General features: G+C 36.9%; 1 protein-coding gene and 1 pseudogene across 2 annotated transcripts in view; both read left to right on the top strand.

The window, feature by feature from the left end:
* CATSPERE (catsper channel auxiliary subunit epsilon) overlaps nucleotides 1-19,022 on the top strand; it is a 422,009-nt gene that overhangs the window by 324,112 nt on the left and 78,875 nt on the right. The gene's annotated exons all lie outside the window — the stretch shown is intronic.
* LOC309605429 (prohibitin 1 pseudogene) lies at nucleotides 1,421-6,491 on the top strand (annotated as a pseudogene). The gene has a single exon. The product of its transcript is annotated as a prohibitin 1 pseudogene (transcript).

Raw genomic sequence — 19,022 nt, 5'->3', positions numbered from 1 at the left:
GTCCACTAATTACCAGCGTTTTACCAGCTCCACAGTCGTGGCCACATTAAACGTCCCCACGCATATTGCCCCCAGGAGGTAGGCAGCCCTATCCTGGGCTGAGAACTACCATCACTGTCTCAGGCTCCTGATCTCCTCACTTCCGCCAAGCACGCAAACCTTAGACTTGTCGTCACCAGTAACTGCGCCTCTGCTAAAATCTCCATTTCAAGTAATCTCTGACCACTAACTTCCCAGCTCCCCTGAGTACCCCACACACTGAGACAAGTCTTTGACCGCATTAAGATCCCAAATCCACTAAATTCAGCCCTCGTTTTACTAATATTACTCCCTGCCCCATCTTTCATTTTTCTTCTCAGCCTAAATTCCACGGTCAGTAATTAAACTGTTTCCTTCTCAGGATCCTCCACTTCTGTGCCCTTTTCTCCCTTCATCTCATAGCCTGGCAAACCCAGCCCTGTTCAGACCCAGACCTCCCTGTGCCCGTGCCTGATCCGCTGAATGTTGCTAGGGTGAAGTCACACGGCTGGGCTGACCACTTTTATCTTAACGTTCCCGTCTCTCAGCACCACACGCGGTTTCCTGCAGGTCCCTTGTAAGCCTGCTCGTTGCTCTCCTGGATGACACTTCAGACTTTATCTCTTCAAACCTCCCACGTGTTCCCCACACGCATTTCAGTTGAGAACCTCACTTTGTGCTTCATTGAAAATAGAGACAATTTAGGCAGTTGACCTCTGTAATGGGGGAAAATACCCAGTTCTCCCTCCCTTGTTTCTCCCTTACTGTCACACAGAACACTTCACTTGTGGCACTTCTTCACCAGATGTGTGGGGATTTTCCCTACACCAAGCAGTTCTCCACGACACCAGCTGGTTTTCCTACAACTTAATTCTGACGCTGTCTACCTGGAGATGGCATCAGATCCCGCAGGTTAAGCGCTCAGTCCCACAAGACTGCCCCCCACTTCAGATGCCAATCACTAGTAGTACGGCCCCAGGTTGCCCACAATTTCTGTCCAGCTTGGGTACAAATCGGAGGTTCCCAAGTTTGAGTCTGATTTGCTAGAGAGGCTCACAGAACTCAGGGCAACGCTTCCATTTACCAGTGTATTAAAGGATATGATAAAAAAAAATACAAATGAACAACCAGGTAAAGAAAAATACAAGGCGAGGTCTGAGAGCATCCTGGGCACAGGAGCTTCTGTCTCCGTGGAGTTGGGGTGCATCACCCTCCTGGTATGCGGATGTGTTCAGCCACTGGAAACTCTCCAAACCTCATACTGTTGGGATTTTATGGAGGCTTCTTCACACAGGGATGATCAATTATTAACTCCATTTTCAGCCCCTCTCACCCTTCTAGAGAAGTGGCGGGGGGTGGGGGGGGGAATCGGTGGGTGGTAGAAATTCCAAGCCTCTAATCGTAGCTTAGTCTTTCTGGAGACCAGGGGCCATCAGGCACCCACCCAGAGTGGCCTCGATAGAACAAAAGCTGCTCCTGGGGCTCGTATCACTTAGGAATTTACAAGGAAAGGTTCTAGGAGCTCTGTGCTTGGAATTGGGGCCAAAGACCAAGACATATATTTACTATTATCTCACAGCTTCCAATTTTTCAACCTACATACTCATTGGAGCTTGTACCCAGAGTCACTGTCTGTGTTATAGTGGGAAAACGTCCTTACTATTTTCAAAAGCCAAGCCTTCCTTTGTCACTAGATCTCACCCTCTCTCATCTCTCAAGGACTTGCTCCAACATTATTCCTTCTCTCCTTCAAAACACCAATTTCCCTTTCTCCACTGGACCATTCCTGTCAGCATAAGACATGTTCCATGGTTTCTCAGCCAAAACCGAAAACCCAAGACAAACCGTCCCTTCACTCCCTCATCCCAAGCAGGGCAACATTTCCCGATTTCACTCCACAACAAAAGTTCATGCACTTTCATGTCCTAGTCACTCTTATTAACAACATTTTGGTTTACATATATATGTTTCATACATATATACACACACACATATATATGAAAGAATATACAGGATGTATATGTACAGTCTGAAAAATAATAAAACGAACACTTCCTGTACCCCCCACCCAACACCCAGCCTAAAAAATAGAACCTGAGCAGGACATCAGAAGCACCATCTCCCTCCCCAGTCACTTCCTCCTTCCCCCACTGCTATCCCAAACTCTGTGTTAATCATTCCTTTGCTTTTTCTTTTTTTTTTTAAATTAATTAATTAATTAATTTATGGCTGTGTTGGGTCTTCGTTTCTGTGCGAGGGCTTTCTCTAGTTGTGGCAAGCGGGGGCCACTCTTCATCGCGGTGCGCGGGCCTCTCACTATCGTGGCCTCTCTTGTTGCGGAGCACAGGCTCCAGACGCGCAGGCTCAGTAATTGTGGCTCACGGGCTTAGTTGCTCCGGTGCATGTGGGATCTTCCCAGACCAGGGCTCGAACCCGTGTCCCCTGAATTGGCAGGCAGATTCTCAACCACTGCGCCACCAGGGAAGCCCGTGCTTTTTCTTTTTAATGGTTTTTAATACCCACGGATGCATCCCTAGATAGTACATTATTTGCTTATACCTATTTCAAAACATTTTATGAATGGAATCATTTTGTATATATTCCCTTGTGATTTAAAAAATTTCTACATATTTTGGAATTCCCTGGTAGTCCAGTGGTTAGGACTCTGCACTTCCACTGCAGGGGGCCCGGGTTTGATCCCTGGTTGGGGAACTAAGATCCCGCAAGGTGCATGGCATGGCCAAAAAAAAATAATAATAATTAAAAATTCTACATATTTCTTTAATTCATGCATGTTTATGTGTACAATTATAGTTCATATTCACTGCTGTATTCTGTTGTACAAATATACCACAGTTTTATTTATATATTCGACTTTTAATGGACATTTGGCCTGTTTCAATTTATGGCTATGAATATCGTAAGGCATACCTTCTGCTGCAGATGGAAGGGTTCCTCTGCGGGTGGAGCTGTGAGGCTGGAGGGAAGATGGAAGGGTTTCCGCTTCTCTGGGAGGGGAGCTGCAAAGTTGGAGGGAATGTGCACATCCAACTTTATTAATTTTTAGAAAAAAACAATGTATTCTTCTTACTGCACTTTCATTAAATAAAATCCTATTCAGCCTTCTCTCCATCTGCTAGTCAAACGGAGCTCCACAGGCTATTTTCTTATAATGTCATATAATGAAATTTCAGAGCCTGGGCTTGAAAAGTATTTTTTTCATTACTCAGAGGTGAGAGCTGTTCCCTGCTCCCGCACAGCCGCTAGGAGGACGATACTCAACATCACAAAAGTGGTTCAAAGAATCTGCTTGGCAGGTGAGAATGTAGGGGATCAGCTGCCTCTGCCTCGTGTCGGAGGGGAAGTGGGTGAGCCCGGGAGGAGCCAGGGCTTGCTAAGGTGTGAGTGGGTCCAGCAGAAGGAGACAGCGTTTGAGTCCATCGGCAAGTTCAGCCTGGCCTTAGCCGTTGCAGGAGGCGTGGCAAATTCTGCCTTGTATAATACAGATGCTGGGCACAGAGCTATCCATCACCTTTGACCCGTTCTGTGGAGTGCAGGACATTGTTGTAAGAAAAGGGACTCACTTTCTCATCCCTTGGGTGCAGAAACCAATTACCTTTGTTTACCGCCCTCCACCACGTAACGTGCCAGTAATCACTGGAAGCAAAGATGTACAGAATGTCAACATCCCCTTCCAGCCGGTTACTAGCCACTTCCCCGAATCTTCACCAGCATCAGAGAAGACTATGATGAGCGCATGCTGCCGTCCATCACTACAGAGATCCTCAAATCCGTGGTGGCTCGTTTGGATGCTGGAGAACTGATCGCCAGAGAGAGTTGGTCTCCAGACAGGTGAGCGATGACCTCATGGAGCGAGCAGCCACCTTTAGGCTCATCCTGGATGACATAACCCTTGGCACCTCTGACCTTCGGAAAGGAGTTCACAGAAGTGGTGGGAGCCAAACAGACGGCTCAGCAGGAAGTAGAGAGAGCCAGACTTGTGATGGGAAAGCCTGAGCAGCAGAAAGAAACAGCCGCCATCGTCTCTGCGGAGGGCGATTTCACGGCAGCGGAGCCGATAGCCAGCTCACTTGCCACTGCAGGCGACCGCCTGATTGAGCTGCACCAGTCGGAGGCCTCGGAGGACATCACGTACCGGCTGTCCCTCCGAACATCACCTACCTGCCCGCTGGGCAGTCGGTGCTCTTCCAGCTGCCCCAGCGAGGCCCACACCTCCTGGGGCCATCTGGACCACAGCCCTGATGATTCTCAACATCACCTTCCCTCTTCCACCCCAGAAATCACTGTGAAACTTCATGATTGGCGTAAAGGGAAGGAAATAAAAGTAAAATCACTTCAGATCTCTAACTACTCTATCAAAGAAAAAAAAAAAAAAAAAAAAAGAATCTGCTTGTTTGGTTCAAAACTTTTAACGGAATGTGTCCTGTTCTCCCGTGTAAAGTGGACACATGTGATTATTCATCACTATTTGCAACTCAGAGCAGCAGGGTCTTGTTGGACTCCTATGACTTTAGAAATTGTTGCCACATCCTGTGAAAATAACCACCATGTGAAAATAACCTCCAAAGAAACCAGTATTTGGTTGCTTGTCTTAATTCACTGACTTAATTATAATGTTATAATGTTGTAAATTGTCTCAGTATTCCTAAAAGTTATAGATGTTTGAAAAAAACTTCTCTTACAGATCAGAAGAGGATCATGGCACTTTTCTCTTACATGCATCACGGAAAACTCAAAGCCCCTGCTAGATATATTATAATATTTAACAAATCATCTGAAAGTCCTTGTATCATCTTGTCAACATTGGGTAATCAAAATTGTTTTCCAAAGTAGCTGTAACACTCTCCAATCCCACCAGCAGAAGATTTTCATTCCCATTACTCCACACCCTTGTCTAGACTTGATGTTGACTAACTCTTTAATGTTTGCCAGTCTGGTAGGCATAAATTGGCATCTAGCTGCGCATCTAATTTGCATTTTCCTGACAATTAATAAGATTAAGAATCTTTCTATGTTTCTGGGCCTTTTTTTTTTTTCTGTGAAATGTCTGTCCTATCTTTAGCCTATTTTTCTGTTAGGTTATTTATCTTTTCCTTACAGATTTGTAGAAAATATTTACATATTCTGGCTACTCTTCTTTGACAATTCTATGTGTTACAAAGATTTTCTCCCAGTTTGGTATTTGTCTTTTCACTGTCTTTAAAGTGTGTTTTTTGTTTGTTTGGTTGGTTGGTTGGTTGTTTTTGGCCGTGCCGTGGCAGTGGAAGCATGGAGTATCAACCACTAGACCACCAGGGAAGTCCTAAAGTATGTTTTGATAAACAAGTTCATTTTAAAGTAGTCAGCAATATCAGTATTTTTCTCTTTGGTAAATATTTTTTTAATCCTAAGAAATTCCTCTCTCCGCCTAAATTGGAAAGATATTCTCCTACGTTTTCTTCTAAATATTTTAATCTTTGCTTTTTGTATTTAAGAATTTAATCCAACCAGAATTGATTTTGTGTGTGTGTGTGTGTGAGTTATCTATTTCTTTTTTTCCATGTAGGTAACTATTTGCCTTAACACAATACATTGAATAGTCTACCATTTACCCACTGACCTACAAGTTCCATTTCCATTAATCAAGTTTCCACATATATGTGAGTCTGTTTCTGGGCTCTCTAGTTCCATTGGTCTACTTACTATCTCCAGACTAATGATACCCTGTCTTAATTACTAAGGCTTTATAGTAAGTCTCAGTATGTGGTAAAGTAAGTTTCCCCATCTTCTTCTGGAAGTTATTTGGTTATTCTTGGCCCTTTACTCTTCCATGTATATTTTGGAATCAACTTCTCAAGTTACATACCCACACACAAATCCTATTGGAATTTCATTGAATTAATTTATCAATTTGTAAAGAACCAATATCTTTATGATATTGTCTTTATCCAAAAACATGATCTATCACTCCATGTATACTGACCTTCAGTGTCCTTCAATAAAGTTTTATAATTTTCTCCATAAAGGGCTCTCATGTATTTTGTTAGCTATATCCCTATGTTCCTTATATTTTTTTCTTGCTAGTGTAAATGATATCTTTTATTTCTTAATTATATTTTTCGGACTCATTGTTCCTCATATGTAAAAATGCAATGGACTTTTTTCATTTTTTAAAACAATGATAGATGTTATTTTTTTAAACAGATTTGAATTAATAGAAAAATTGATCAGAACAAAGAGTTCCCATATACTGCCTCTCACACACACACTTTCCCCTGCCATTAACATCTTACTTTAGTGTGGCACATTTGTGAATTGATGAACCAGTTAATACATTATTATTAACTAAAGTCCATTTATATTAGGGCTCACTCTTGTGCTATTATACAGTTCTATGGGTTTTACCAAATGCATAATGTCACATATCCACCATTGAAGCATCACACAGAATAATTTTACTGCCTCAAAAGACCCATGTGCTCCACTTATTCTTTTTCCCACATCCCTAATCCCTAAACCACTGGTGTTTTTACTGTCTCTCTATTTTTGTCTTTCCCAGAATGCCATGCAGTTGGAATCATACAATATGTAGTCTTTTCAGACTTGGCTTCTTTCACTTAGCAATATGTATTTAAGGTTCCTCCATGTCTTATCATGGCTTGATACCTCATTTTTTTTTTTCTGAATAATATCCACTGTATGGATGTACCATAGTTTGTGTTTCCATTCACCTACTGAAAAACATCTTGGTGGCTTCCAAGTTTTGGCAATTATAAATAAAGCTACTATAACCATTCATGTGCAGGTTTTCGTGTGGACTTAAGTTTTCAAATCCTTTGGGTTCATACCAAGATACGTGATTGCTTGGATTATATGTTTAGCTTTGTAAGAAATTGCCAAACTCTCCAAAGTGGCTGTACCATTTTGCATTCCCACCAACAATAAATGAGAGTTCCTGTTGCTCCACATCCTCATAAGTGCTTGGCATTGTCAGTATTTTGGATTTTGACCATTCAAATGGATGTATAGTGGTATCTCACTGTTTTAATTTGCAATTCCCTAATGACATAGGATACTGAACATCTCTTTAGTGCTTATTTGCCATCTGGATATCTTGTTTGATGAGATAACTGTTCAGATCTTTTGCCCACTTTTTAATTGGGCTATTTGTTTTCTTATTGTTGAGTTTTAAGAGTTCTTTGTATATTTTAAATAGCAGTCCTTCAGCAGATATTTGTTTTGCAAATATTTTCTCCTACCTGTGACTGCAATTGTTTTTTTATAGGTAAAGTTTTTTTCCAGCAATTTTGCAAAACTCTCTTGCTAGTTCTAATTATATATCTGAGATTCTTTGGAGTTTTTTACATAGTCAACTATATCATCTGCAAATAATGACAGTTCTGTTTCTTCCTTTCAAACCCATATAATTTTAATGTTGTCTGTTATTTATTTATCTCTATGCCTTTGGCTAAGACCTCCCAAACAATGTTTCCTTGATCTTAAATGAAAGTTTTTGGCATTTCAAGTTTTTGTCAAGTTTTGCTTCAAGTACTTTGAAGCTCTATTATTGGGTGCCTAGACATTTAGAATTATGTTCTTAATGAACTGACCCCTTTATTATTATGAAAATCTCTTTCTTTATCCCTGGTTATATTCCTTGCTCTGAAGTCTACTTTGGTATTAATATAACCACACTTTCTTATGATGTTTTTTATCTTTTTCCATCCTTTTATATTTTCAATCTGTGTGTCATTATATTTAAAGTGGGTGTTTTTTTTAAAGCTACAGCATATAATTGAATCTTGCATTTTTATCCCAGTGTGACAATCTCTTAGATTGGAGCTCTTGGACTTTCGCGTGGAATGCAGTTATCAATATGGTTCCATCTAAATCTACCACTTAGCTTTTTTTTTTTACCATTTGTCCTGTGTTTTCTTTGTTCCTTTATTCCTTTTTCCTGACTCCTTTTGGATTTATTTAGCAAAGTTTAGTATTCCATTTTATCTATTTTATTAGCAATCTGTCTTTGGGGTTTTTTAAAAATTATTTTTCTAGGGCAGTTTTAGGTTCATATGTCTGTGGGTGTTGTTTTGTTCTGTGTCTAGTGGTTGCTCATGGTTCACAACTTGCATCATTACCTCATCACTGTCTACACTCAAATAATATTATACCACTTCACATATATTGTTAGAACCTTAAAACAGTATACTTCAATTTTTTCTCTCCCGTTCTCTGTGCTAGTTTTCATACATTTTAGTTCTATGTATGTTATAAACCACACAATACTTTGTCATTGTTTTTGCTTTAAAATGGTTATCTTTTAAAGAAACTTTTAAATGACAAAAAATATTTTAAATCTACCCACATATTTACCATTTCCAGTGTTCTTTGTATAGATCCAAGTTTTCATCTGACATCATTTTCCTTTCACATGAAGAATTCCTTTAACATTTCCTGTGAGACAGTGGTTTTCTTGTAGTTTTCAAAATTTTGAAAAATTTTAGTCATTATGTCTTCAACTACTTTTTCTGCAGTGCTTCCCCTCACTCCACCCTTTCTCTTCTCCTTCTGAAATTCCAATTACACATACGTTAGAATGCTTTGATATTGTCACATGGCCAAATGCTCTGATCTTTTTCCTAGTCTTTTTTTCTCTGTGTGCTTTAGTGCAAATAGCTTCTATTCTATTACTATGTATTGATGTTGACTGATATTTTCTTCTGCAGTGCTTAATCTGATATAAATCCCAGTAAGTGAAATTTTTATTTAGTATATTATATTTTTTAGTCTCCAGAAATCTTCCATCTCTCCTCATTCTGTTCACGTTTTCCTTTAAATCCTTGAGCATATTTATAATAATTATATTAAAGTCCTTATTTGCTAATTCTATCATAGCTTTCATTTCTGGTTTGTTTGTTTTTAAATTCTGTCTGTTTTTATTGACTGATTTTTCTTCTGGTTGTGGGTCACGTTCTTCTGCTTATTGGCATACATAATATTTTTTGATTGAATGTTATATGTTTCAAATGTTACATTGCTGAGTGTCTGTGTTTTAAAGGATGTTGAGGGGTTTTTTTTCTGGCTGGTAATTAAATTACTTGCAGATCAGTTTGATCTTTCTGAGGCTTGTTTGTAAGCTTTTATGGCCGGTTCGTAGTAGCCCATGCTCTAGGGGTGGTTTAGCCCTCCTATTAAGGTGTGGCTCTTCAGGTCTCACTATGGAGTACCCCAGATGATTAACAAGGCCTTTCGAGTCTGACTGATCAGACTCTGTCCTGTGGAGCTCTGGGAATTGTTTAGCTTAAGGCTTCCAGGTCATTCTTTGCCCAGATTCATGGAGTTTCACCCACTTCTTTGTCGCTTAGTATCAAGCAAAGTCTCAAGGTGACCCCTATGGAGAATGCTGGATCTCTTTTCTCTATGTAACTATATCCTCTCTAGAACTCTGTCCCACAACTTGCAGCATCGTCTGTCTTCCTGAACTCTGAACCCTATCTTCTCAACTCAGTGACTCGTGCTCTGCTTGGGGACCCCCTCCCTACACTGTGGTCCAGAAGGTGCCTACAGGCAGAAAGGCAAGGCAGTTGTGAGGTTCACCTCACTTATTTCCTTTACCCCCTTCAGGGATCACAGTCTTGCACTGCCTGTGTCCAATGTCTGAAAACAGTTGTTCCACATCTCACATTCGATTTTTTAGTTGCTTACAGCAGGAGAGCAAGTTGGAACCCTATTAGTCCATAATGGCCAGAATCAGAAGTCTCTTTTAATTTCTTAACGTGGTGAATTACATTAATTGATTTTCTAAATAATTGATTTTCAACTTTGTGTTCCTTGCACATCTGGCCTAAACCCAACTTCCAACTTGGTCATTATATCTTCTTAACGTGTTGCTGGATTTAGGATAGATAGACAGGAGCACAGACAGGTAGGTAAGTATATATATAGATAAGTAGATAGATAGATATTCTAAGTTCTGAGTGAAATTGTCATATAATTTTCCTTTCTTGAAATGTCCTTGTCTGGTTTTGGATTCAGGCTTGTGCTGGCCTTATAAAATGAATTAGGAAGAGTTTCTTCTGTTCTCTAGAAAAGTCTGTGTATGAGCAGAATGATAAATTCTTTAAATGTTTTGTAGAACTAGGCTGTCAAGCTGACTGGACCTGATGATTTCTTCATGGGAATATTTTAAAATATATTGATTCAATTTCATTAATAATTACAAGATTATTCAGATATTCAATTGTTTCTCAATTCTATTTTTTGTAAGTTATACTTTTGTAAGAATTTATCCATTTTATCTATTCTTTAAAATATAGTACATAAAATTGTTCATAATATTCTTTTGTTACCATTTGAATTTCTTCTAGATATATAGTTATGTCCCCTTTTTTATTATTAATATTTTTTCTTTTTTCTGTCTCTCCCCTCCCCCATCCTTCTCTTTCAGTACTGCCAGTTTGGTTTTTCCATTTTACAAGTTTTTTTTTTTCTTTTTCAGAAGATCAACTTTGGGGTTTATTTGTACTCTCTTGTATGACTATATTGTCTGTCATTAATTTCTACTTTTGTTTTTTTTAATGTTCCTTCTTTCTTTTTTTTGGTTTATTATGCTATTCTTTGTTTTCCATGAATTCTCAGCTACTTTCAGAATTCACAATCTTGTTGTCTAATTTAAATGATATATTTTCCTCAAAATATTGTGTTCCTCAGGTTCTGTTACATAATATTGGTGATATCATCTAGTTCAGAATAGTTTCTAGTCTTCAATATTATTTATTCTTTTTTTTTAAACATCTTTATTGGAGTATAATCACTTTACAATGGTGTGTTAGTTTCTGCTGTATAACAAAGTGAATCAGCTATATGTATACATATACCGCCATATCTCCTCCCTCTTGTGTCTCCCTCCCACCCTCCCTATCCCACCCCTGTAAGTGGACACAAAGCACCGAGCTGATCTCCCTGTGCTATGTGGCTGCTTCCCACTAGCTATCTATTTTACATTTGGTAATGTACAATATTATTTATTCTTTAACCCACAAGTTTTTTTTAGAATTACGTGCATTAATTTTCAAACTCATGAGAATTTTCATGAGCGTTTTTGAGAATTTTCTAATTATTTTTTATTGATTTTCCATTTAATTGCATTTTAGTCCAAAAATGTTGACTGTATACTAATTCTTTGAAAGTTGTTAAGGTTTAATAGCCTACTGCATGATCAATTTTTTTCTTCCAGTTTTATAGAGGTATAATTGACATACAGCACTGTATAAGTTTAAGACGTTCAGCATAATGATTTGACTTACATACAACATGAAAAGTTTATCACAATAAGTTTAGTGAACATCCATCATCTCATATAGATACAAAATTAAAGAAATAGAAAAAAATTTTGTGTGTGATGAGAACTCAGAATTTATACTCAACATTCATATAAAACAAACAGCAGTGTTTATATTCACCATGTTGTACATTATGTCCCTAGTACTCATTTATCTTATAACTGGAAGTTGGTACCTTTTGACTGCCTTCATCTAATTCCCTGTTCCCCCACCCCCTGCCTCTGGTAACCACAGATATGATCTCTTTTTCTATGAGTTTAATTATTTATTTATTTTTTAAATGGCATATTATTTGCATATAACACATCCTCCCATATACTTTTTATTTATTTATTTTTCAACATATTTATTTATTTATTTTTGTTTATAAATTTATTTATTTTTTGGCTGCATTGGGTGTTCGTTGCTGTGCAAGGTCTTTCTCTTGTTGCAACGAGCAGGGGCTACTCCTCGTTGCAGTGCACGGGCTTCTCATTGTGGTTTCTCTTGTTGCGGAGCACAGGCTCTAAGCATGCAGGCTTCAGTAGTTGTGCACGTGCGCTCAGTAGTTGTGGCTCATGGGCTCTAGAACACAGGCTCAGTAGTTGTGGCTCATGGGCTTAGTTGCTCCGTGGCATGTGGGATCTTCCCGGACCAGGGCTCGAACCCATGTCCCTTGCATTGACAGCTGGATTCTTAACCACTGTGCCACCAGGGAAGTCCCATATGAGTTTATTTGTTTTTGAAGCATAATTGATTTACAACACTGTAGGAACTCCTGGTACATAACATAGTGATTCAATATTTCCGTACATTTCAAAATGATCACCACAATAAATCTAGTTACGATACCACCATACAAATATATTACAGGGTTATCAACTATATTCCCTGCACTGTACATTTCATACCTGTGACTCATTTATTTTGCAACTTGAAATTTGTACCTCTTAATCTCCCTCACCTATTTCTTTAATCCCCCATCCCCCTCCCCTCTAGCAACCACCTGTTTTTTCTCTGTATCTATAACTTTGTTTCTGTTTTGTTATGTCTGTTCATTTGTTTTATTTTTTAGATTCCACATATTAGTGAAATCATACAGTATTTGTCTTTCTCTGTCTGACTAATTCACTTAGCATAGTACCCTCTAAGTCTATCTATGTTGTCACAAATGGCAATATTTTATTCTTTTCTATGGCGGAGTAATATTTCATTGTGTGTGTGTGTGTGTGTGTGTGTGTGTGTTTGTGTGTGTATATCACATTTTCTTTTTCCATTTTTCTATTGATGGAAGCTTGGGTTGCTTCCATTTCTTGACTATTGTAAATAATGCTGCAATGAACATAGAGGTGTGTATATCTTTTCTAATTAGTGTTTTTGTTTTCTTTAGATAAATACCCAGGAGTGGAATTGCTGTATCATATGGTAGTTGTATTTTCAATTTTTAGAGGAATCTCCATGTTGTTTTCCATAGTGGCTGCACCACTTTACATTCAGGACACGAGTGTTCCCTTTTCTCCACATCTTCGCCAACACTTGCCATTTGTTGTCTTTTTGATAACAGCCATTCTTACAGGTGTGAGGTGATATCTCATTATGGTTTTGATTTGCATTTCCCTGATGATTAGTGAAGTTGAGCATCTTTTCATGTGCCTTTTGGTCATCTGTATGTATTCTTTGGAAAAATATCTATTCAGGTCCTCTGCCCATTTTTTAGTTGGGTTATTTGTTTAGGTTTTGTGTGTGTGTGTGTGTGGAGTTGTATGAGTTCTTTGTATATTTTGGATATTAACCACTTATCAGATATATTATTTGCAAATATCTTCTCCTATTCAGTAGTGGCCTTTTCGTTTTGTGAATAGTTTCCTTCACTGTGGAAAAGCTTTTTCATTTTATGTAGTCCCATTTGTTTATTTTTTCTTTTGTTTTCCTTAGTTGAAAAGAAATATTCAAAAAATATTACTAAGATTGATATCAAAGAGAGTACTGCCAATGTTTTCTTCAAGAAGTTTCATGGTTTCAGATCTTACCTTTAAGTCGTTAATCCATTTAGAATTTATTTCTGTGCTTGGTATAAGAGAGTAGTACAGTGTGATTCATTTGCATATAACTGTCCAGTGTTCTGGACACCATCTATTGAAGAGGCTGTCTTTTCCCCATTTTATATTCTTGCCTCCTTTGTCATAGAATAATTGTCCATATTAGTGTGGGTTTATTTCTGAGCTCTCTGTGCTGACTGTAGTGTCTCCATACAAATTTTAGAATTATTTGTTCTAGACCTGTGAAAAATGTCATTAGAATTTTGATAGGGATTGCATTGAATCTGAAGATTGCCTTGGGTAGTATGGTCATTTTAACAATATTAATTCTTCCAATCCATCAACACAGTACATCTTTCCATCTGTTTGTGTTGTCTTCAATTTTTTTCATCAATGTCTTATAGCTTTCCAAGTAAAAATCTTTTACCTCCTTAGTTACATTTCTTTCTAGATATTTTGTTCTTTTGGATGCAGTTGTAAGTAGGATTGTTTCCTTAATTTCTTTTTCTGGTAGTTTGTTGTTAGTGTATAGAAATACAAGAGATTTCAGTATATTAATTTTGTATCCTGCAATTTTACCAAATTCATTGATGAGCTCTAGTAGTTTTCTGGTGGTATCCTGAGGATTTTCCATGTATAGTGTCATATCATCTGCAACCAGTGACAGTTTTACTTCTTCCCTTCCAGTTTGGATTCCTTTTATTTATTTCTCTTATCTGATTACTGTGGCAAGTACTTCTAATACTGTGTTAAATAAAAGTTGTGAGAGTGGGCACCCTTGTCTTTTTCCTGATCTTAGAGAAAATGCTTTCAGCTTTTCACCATTGAGTATGATGTTAGCTGTGGGCTTATCATATATGCCCTTTATCATGTTGGGGTATGTTCCCTCTCTACCCACTTCATGGAGAGTTTTTATAATGAATCGATGTTGAATGTTGTCAGAAGATTTTTCTGCATCTATTGTGGTGATCATATAATATTTTTTCTTCAATTTATTAATGTGATATATCACACTGATTGATTTGCAGATATTGCAGCCCTGGGATAAATCTCACTTGATCATGGCATATGATCCTTTTAATGTATTGTAATTTGGTTTGCTAATATTTTGTTGAGAATTTTTGCATGTATGTTCATCAGTGATATTGGCCTGTAATTTTCTCTTTCTGTGGTATCTTTGTCTGCTTTTGATATCAGGGTGATGGTGGCCTTGTAGAATGAGTTCAGAAACATTTCTTTCTCTGCAATTTTTTTGGAACAGTTTGAAGGAATGGGCATTAAGTCTTCTCTAAATGGTATAAAATACTGGTGAAGCCATCTGTTCCTGGACTTTTATTTAGGGGGGAATTTTTTAATTACCATTTCAATTACTGGTAATTGCTTTGTTCATATTATCTATTTCTTCCTGGTTCAGTCTTGGGAGATTATACATTTTTAGGGATTTGCCCATTTCTTCTAGGTTGCTCATTTTATTGGCGTATAATTGTTAATATTAATCTCTTATGATCCTTTGTATTTCTGGCAGTTGTAACTTCTCCTCTTTCATTTCTGATTTTATTGACTTGGGTCCTCTTTCTTTTTTCTTGACGAATTTGGCTAAATGTTTATCAATTTTGTTTATGCTTTTGAAGAACCAGCTCTTAATTTCATTGATTTTTTTTGTATTGTTTTTTAAGTCTCTATTTCATTTATTTCTGGTCTGATCTTTATTTTTCTATCCTTCTATTAATTTGGGGTTTTGTTTGTTCTTCTTTTTTTAGTTCCTTTTGGCATAAGGTTAGGTTGTTTATTTGAGATTTTTCTTGTTTCTTGACTAGGCTTGTATCTTTATAAACTTCCCTCTTAGAACTGCTTTTTCTGCATCCCATAGATTTTGGATCACTGTGTTTTCATTTTCATTAGTTTCCAGGTATTTTTTTATTTCCTCTTTGATTTCTTCTGTGACCCATTGGTTGTTTAGTAGCATATTGTTTAGCCTCTTCATGTTTGTGTTTTTTGCAGTTTTTTTTTTCTTGTAGTTGATTTCTAATCTCATAGCACTGTGGTCAGAAAAGATGCTTGATTTGATTTCAATGTTCTTAACTTTGCAAAGACTTGTTTTGTGGACTAGTGTGTGATCCTGGAGAACGTTCCATGTGCACTTAAAAAGAATGTGTATTCTGCCCACTTTTGGATGGAATGCTCTATATATAGCTATTAAATCCAGCTGGTCTAATGTGTCATTTAAGGCCAGTGTTTTCTTACTGATTTTCTGTCTGGATTGTCTGTCCATTAATGTAAGTAGGGTGTTAAAGTCCCCTACTATTATTGTATTACTGTCAATTTTTCCTTTTACGTGTGTTAATATTTGCTTTATGAATTTAGGTATGCCTGTATTGGGTGCATATATATTTGCAACAGTTATATTTTTTTGAATTGATCCCTTAATCATTATGTAATATCTGTTTTTGTCTCTTGTTACAGTCTTTGTTTTAAAGTCTATTTTGTCTGATATAAGTATTACTACCCCAGCTTTCTTTTGATTTCCATTTTCACAGAATATCTTTTTCTATCATCTCACTGTCAGTCTGTATGTGTCTTTAGGTCTGATGTGTCTTTTGTAGGCAGCATATATATGGGTCTTGTTTTTGTATCCATTCAGCCACTCTATGTCTTTTGATTGGAGTATTAAGTCCATTTACATTTAAAGTAATTACTGACTGTTATGTATTTATTGTCATTTTGTTAATTGTTTTTGCAGTTGTTTTTTGTTCCTCTCCTTTCTTCTCTTGTGATTTGATGACTATCTTTAGTGTTATGTTTCAATTCTTTTCTCTTTATTGTGTGTGTATCTATTACAGATTTTTGGTTTGTGGTTATCATAATATATATATGTATCATAATATACAGATGATTACTTGATATCTGATTATTCTAAGTTGCTGATCTCTTAAGTTCAACAACCCTGCAATTTTCCTCCCCCTCCACGTTTATTGTTTTTGACATCATATTTTACATCTTTTTGTTTTGTTTATATATGACTTTACTTATTGTGGATATAGATGATTTTGCTTCTTTTGTCTTTTAACCTTCCTACTAGGAAGGTTACATATATGGTTGATTTACTACCTTTACTGTGTATTTGCCTATACCAATGAGATTTTTCCTTTTGCAATTTTCATGTTTTTAGTTGTGGGATCAGTTTTTCTTAAGTGTTCCATGAGTGTTTATTCACCAGTTATTGGGCACATTTTTCTCTACATGTTGATGAGATCAAGTTTGTTAATTGTGCTGTTCAAATCTGCTATACCCTTGCTGAATTTTTTTTCATCTACTTGATTAATTATAAAATCCCTTACTAAGAGGATGGTTTACTCAAATTTTCCTCATATTTCTGCTAGATTTTGTTTTATATATTTTGAAACAGTATTATTAAGCACATGCATATTTAGAAGGTTATTGCTTTCTGGTTGAAATAAAAAACCTTTTGTCAATATATAGGGACCCTCCTTATTTCTAAAAAAATCTTCTTTTTCTTAAAGTCTATTTTATCAAATATATAGATACACCAGCCTTCTTTTTTTTACATGAATGTTTTCATGAAAATACTACTTGTTTTCATTAAATACTTTTGTTTTCATGACAATACTATTCATGAAATAAACATGAATAGTATTTGTCTGGTATATCCTTTTTTTCATTAATTTGACTTTCATTTTTCCTGTGTCCTTTGTTATAGGTGTGTCTCTTATAAACAACATATAGTTGGATGGTTGTTGTTGGTTTTTTCCCTTAATCCTGAGATTCTTTGTCTTTTAACAAAGTTTAATACATTTACCTTGATAACTAATGTAATCAATTTTTACCTCTACCTTCTTCTTTTGTGCTGTTTTATTTCTCCCACTTTTTCTTTCTCCCTTCCCCTTCCTTGTTTCCTGGTATAATGTGATTTCTATTGAATAGTCAACCATCAGTCTAACTCCTTTTCCTCTGTAGGAGGTTGATTCACTCATTTTTTCTTTCAGATATGTGTGAGTACATACTATATGCCAGGTACTCTTCCATCTGGATAAATCAGCTAACAAAATGGGCAAAATTCCTGCCTGTATGGAGTTTACATTCTCATGGTGATTCTTTTCTCTCTGGCTGACTTTAAGATTTTTAGTAGCCTGTAGTTTCACTATAACTTGTCTGGGTAGAGATGACTTTTTATTTACTCTGTTTGAGAGTCTTCTGGCTTCCTGAATCTGAAAAGCAATATATCTTTCAACAATTCTGAAAAATTCTCAGCCATAATCCTTTTAAACATTTCTTCTTATCTAGTCTAATATCGCTTTCTAGAATTCCAGCTGGACTTTTATTACACCCTCCCAATGCTCTATATCTCTTAATTTCTCTTTTACATATTCCCATTTCTTTGTTTCTCTGTTCTGCATCTTGGGTAATTTATGTGGGTCTACCTTCCAGTTTACTGACTCTATCTCTAGCCAGATCAATCTGTTACTTTATCCACTGTGTTTTTAATTTCAGATATGTGTTCGTATCATGGATTTCTATTTGAGTCCTTTCCAAATCTGCTTATTCATTCCCTACAATCTTTTGCTCCCTGCTTATACTTTCAAGCTTTAAGGGTTTTTTTTCTTTAAAGATACTTTTAAAATTCCCTATCTAATAATTCCAGTGTCTAAATCTTTATGTGCTTATTGCTGCTAGCTTCTTTTTTCATGCTCATACATAGAGTGCCTTGCTTCTTTGTGTGTTTTATAATTTTTTTAAGGTGAGTTCATGTTCCCTGGAACTTTAACTATGGAGATTCTCTCAGGCCCATGTCGAAGTGGTGTTGCTCCCAAGAGGATTTACATGAGCTTCTACCAGTTGAGTATGGGAACAATCCATTCAGGATCACTTTTATTAAACTCTTCACCTGATGTTTTATATCACACAGCTTGCTGCATTAGATACACATATATCTGGAAATATAAAGGCTCAGGAAGCAGAGGTAGGGGGTGAGGAGGAAGAAATAAAAAATTTTAAAGATTGCTGTTTTAAAATATTTTATTACAATCAGAAAAAAATTTTTAGATCTTTAAAAATAGTTGACAAAGGACCTAAGAGATGAGGGGTTCAGAGATCATGGTCCAGCCTCTATTTCCCCAAAGTTTATTCTGAACCTTCAGTAACAAAATTTTTGTGTAAAATTATCTGCATATGCAGATCATTTTATTCTGCTACAGTGTAAGGGACAACACCATTCTCAGGAGCAAGTGGAAGATGCAGTTCTCCTCCTCGGGGCACAGTTCCTTTCTCAGGAGAAAGAAATGAGGCAAGCATCTGCTTTTCCTTTTGTTTCCAGCTGCTGTTTAACCCACATATGTTGCCATTTCTGTCCTTCTATAACACAAGACTGACAGCACATCTTACTCAGCAGACGATGGCGAGAAATCACTGAGGTAAATTGCAAAACTGCTGGAACAGAGCCTGACATATAGTAAATGTTCAGGAAATGCCCAGACAGCACTGTCAATGCTATTTAATCTGGAGTAAAGCTTCTGAAATTAGGGTATCCAGGTGCTTCAAAGTAGTAATGATGGTCTCATGTATTAATTTTCATTACAATTGCATTGCATTGCATTGCACTGTTCTTTGTGTGTGACTCAGATTGCAT

This window comes from Balaenoptera borealis (assembly GCF_965194805.1).
Source record: "Balaenoptera borealis genome assembly, chromosome: 1".
Lineage (NCBI taxonomy): Eukaryota > Metazoa > Chordata > Mammalia > Artiodactyla > Balaenopteridae > Balaenoptera > Balaenoptera borealis.
The sequence above is the reverse complement of the archived record's forward strand: the minus strand, read 5'-3'. Positions and strand labels throughout refer to the sequence as shown.